Source organism: Miscanthus floridulus, chromosome 3 (genome assembly GCF_019320115.1).
Source record: "Miscanthus floridulus cultivar M001 chromosome 3, ASM1932011v1, whole genome shotgun sequence".
NCBI lineage: Eukaryota > Viridiplantae > Streptophyta > Magnoliopsida > Poales > Poaceae > Miscanthus > Miscanthus floridulus.
The window spans coordinates 103764385-103767893 of record NC_089582.1 but is presented as its reverse complement, the minus strand read 5'-3'; the positions used below and the strand labels follow the sequence as shown (position 1 = coordinate 103767893).

At 51.0% G+C, this 3509-nt stretch overlaps 1 pseudogene; it reads right to left on the bottom strand.

The window, feature by feature from the left end:
* Positions 1–266: 266 nt before the first annotated feature.
* Positions 267–2586, bottom strand: LOC136546310 (E3 ubiquitin-protein ligase SINAT3-like; annotated as a pseudogene).
* Positions 2587–3509: the final 923 nt, after the last annotated feature.

Below are 3509 nucleotides of genomic sequence, written 5' to 3'. Positions count from 1 at the left end.
TGAGACGTTGGTGAAGTTGGTTTGAACCCTCTTATGGAGTTTTGGTGGTAGAACTTAGTTCACAATGAGTCACCTTATAAACACTTTCCTATGAAGAATGCAGTCTTGATGGCTTTCCTATCCTCCTAATATCCTTTTTAGCCAAGACACAACACGAGAGATTTACCCCCCGATCACGATCAGAAAAACAACGAGGTATGGCAGCAGGATTGTATGCACCATATCCAACCAAAACCAGCACCATTTCCTTCGAAGATTGCAATCACTTAGCTACACAGATTGGGAATACAGGCGCCGTCTGGGGTCTGCTGCTCTTTCCAGATCTGGCTAGTGATCTTGAGCTTCAGCTCCTTCCAGTCGCCACCGGAGAAGAACAGTGCCATGTTCCTCTGGATGATGAAGACGTCGTGGCTCTCCCGCACCTTCCGGTGGCTATCGCGGACGCTCCTAGGGGTGCCCTCCCAGACCATCTTCCTCCCATTGGTGCCAACCTCGAGGCTGTAGCTGTAGTTATTCGCCTCGTTCTTGTCCCCCATGAAACGGAGGAAGGCCATGTATACAGGTGCCATCCCAAGTTGGAACACCTCAAAGTGCAGGCAGAAGTACTGCCTGAAGCAGTGAAACACCTGCTCAGAATATTTACCAAATCAAATTCACAGTTTATTATTTTATTCTGTGATAATCCTACAACGAGAATATTTATTTACCATGAGAGAACAAGCCTACTATAGGTACCTACCATTAGCATCCAGGTGGCATTTTCAACTTCTCATGGGTTCGATTTGACATATCTGTGGTTGAATGTGCAGCCGCTATGCATATCAACTTTGTGATCATCCCTCAAATGGGAAACAAGATAAGGGATGTCACCAGCTGTGGCACATTCAGAACCAGCATAGGGGCAATTGTATGGTCTTAAGTTGCATTGCGCTTCGTGTTTTATCTTGCTGTAGTATGGGAAGATTTCTGGGTACCTCAAATAGTAGTACTTGCAGGAAAGCTCAAGCGACTCCGCTACTTTCTCCAGTGCCAAACACCTGATATCTCCAAGCTCTTGTCTATAGGTAGGGCAACGGTTGTGCACTCTAGCCTTGCATGTGGAACACAACGTATGCCCGTTTTGGCACTGCAAATGCAATCAAGTATGTGAGATCAATATCTGAATGCCAAATGCAATAAGTATATGAGAACAACATATGAAAAAAAAGCTTTAAACATTAAATAATCTCTCTCTTTTTTCACTTTACATAGTCTCTTAGAGTGTCAATTGCAGGCTATTGGAACTAAGCGCCGTATACGTTAACAAGGAAGGTGACATACTCACAATAAAATTCCCTTGAAAGCATACAGCCATAAATTGTATAACTTATCTTCTTCAATCATGTCTCCACTCACAGCCAACATATTCTTATTAGCATATTCTGTTTACTTCGCTAATATTTCATATGCATCACAAAACTTTGCTTCAGTGCGCTCCAAGCTGTGCAAAGTGCAATATGAGTTAGTGGCACTGCCAACCCCGATGCTAGAATTGCTCTACTTGTACTACCGTGGCATTCACATAACTATAGAAGAGATGCTGATTGGGCCACCATCAATTATGCATCCTCCACCTAGACAATCAATTCATTGACAATCTGCTCAGCAAAGGAAATTGGAGCTAGAAATAGAACACGATAACAAAAGGTTGCAACTTGCACACAGGTGACAAGTGACAACCACAAATCAAATCAAAACAAGGTTGTAGGGCACCAAACTTCTAAAGGTTAGGAGTTACGACTCAGGGGGCAAAAATCCCAGGACAATTTAGCAGTCGTGAGTCGTGACATGCTAAATAAATTCTCTTGAACTCTATTTCTGTGCAAACTAAACGGTTAACCCAACGAATTGTCATCAGAAAGTTGAGTTTTCTTGTTCATGTCCGTGTGTTTTTAGGCTGAGACGTAGCTAGCATGTTGGGAGTGCTAAAAATTTGCTAAATAACGGTAGCACAAATACAGCTGATTGTTGAGTTAATTCGACGAATTTTGTGCTGGAGGAATGGAGGACGATGGCTGTCGAAATTACCATCTCGTAAAGTCAAATCCCCACGCATTATGCTACTAATACAGGCGAAGGGGAATTCCCTATTCGAAATCAAAGAAGACAATCGATCCATCCAAGCAGAGCAGGCAGCCGGGGCAAATGGATCAATCAATGAAGGGAACGAAGAATAAGGAGAGGCGAGCGCGGGGGCGACCTGGTGGATCGGCGGGAACATGGAGTTGGTGCAGATGGGGCAGTCGAGCAGCTCGTGGACGTCGCCATTGGTGGCAGCCTTGGGCCAGGGTCGGGCGGCCACGGCGGCAGCCGCGGGCAGCGAGACGCAGTCGACGTCCATGGCCGCCCGCCAGCCCACCTCCGCTCCCTAGGCTCTGGTATAGGGGGGACGTTGGACGGACGTTGCGGTGCGGAGGGAGGCTAGGGCGGCGCGGGGGTCCGGCGCTTTGTCCCGGGAGAGAGGACCGAAGGCGGAAGCACGCCGCGGATCCAGGGCCGGGCAGCTGCGGCGGCGGCGGAGGGCAACGAGATGCAATCGACATCCATGGCTGCCCGCCTCCGCTCCCTGGGCTCTGGTAGAGGGGAACGCTGGACGGACGGTGCGGTGCGGAGGGAGGCTGGGGCGGCGCGGGGGTCCGACGCTTTGTCCCGGGAGAGAGGACCGAAGGCGGGGGTGGCTGGCTATAATGGCGCTGGCGGCAGGGGGCTCGCAGGGGAAGGCAGACCGAGGGAGGGACGGGTGCGGGAACGCAGACGTGGGCAGACGGACGAACCAAAATAAATGTCGCATCAAAAAATATCCACGCTTTGTTCTTTTTAGTTGTAGGAGATGTAGGAGATTCAATGGACACCTCTGAACCTAATTATATTGCAGGATGGTGCAAGCAAAACATATATCCGATGTGTCCCCCGGCCCGGACTATGTCCATGCCCTACATATCATCACCGAAAATGTTCCTCTCTGACAAACGTGGAACCCTCGCTCGGTGTCAACGTCGACTTTCCCTCGGCGCTACATCCTGCACGATTGAGCCGGACAATGCGGCGGAAAGCGCATCACCGTCACGCACCGGACCTCTCCCATCATGCATGTCCGCTGCCGGCCTCCACACACGCCATGATTCAGAGCCGTCCTCCTTTACAAGCGGCGCAGTCCACGGCTGCGCACGTACTCCACCGCCACGGCCGTAGTTGCCGTCTTGCCTCGCTATATTAGCACCGGTCGGCCGGTGGTCTGTCGTGCTTGGGGCGAGGTGGACGGATTGGATTCATCGTGCAGCTCGTAGTGGGAAGGCGAGGTGGTACCACCAGTCCACCGAGCGCGCGCCGGTGCGTGCATGGCGCATGGGGCGCGGTCGAGCATGCGCGCAGGCGCCTGGCTTAGCCGCGGCCTGAGCTCGTGCATTTGTGTGTCCGAGCATTGCAAACCCTTTTCGCCTTGCGATATTGCGTCGCCCATGCCTCCACTT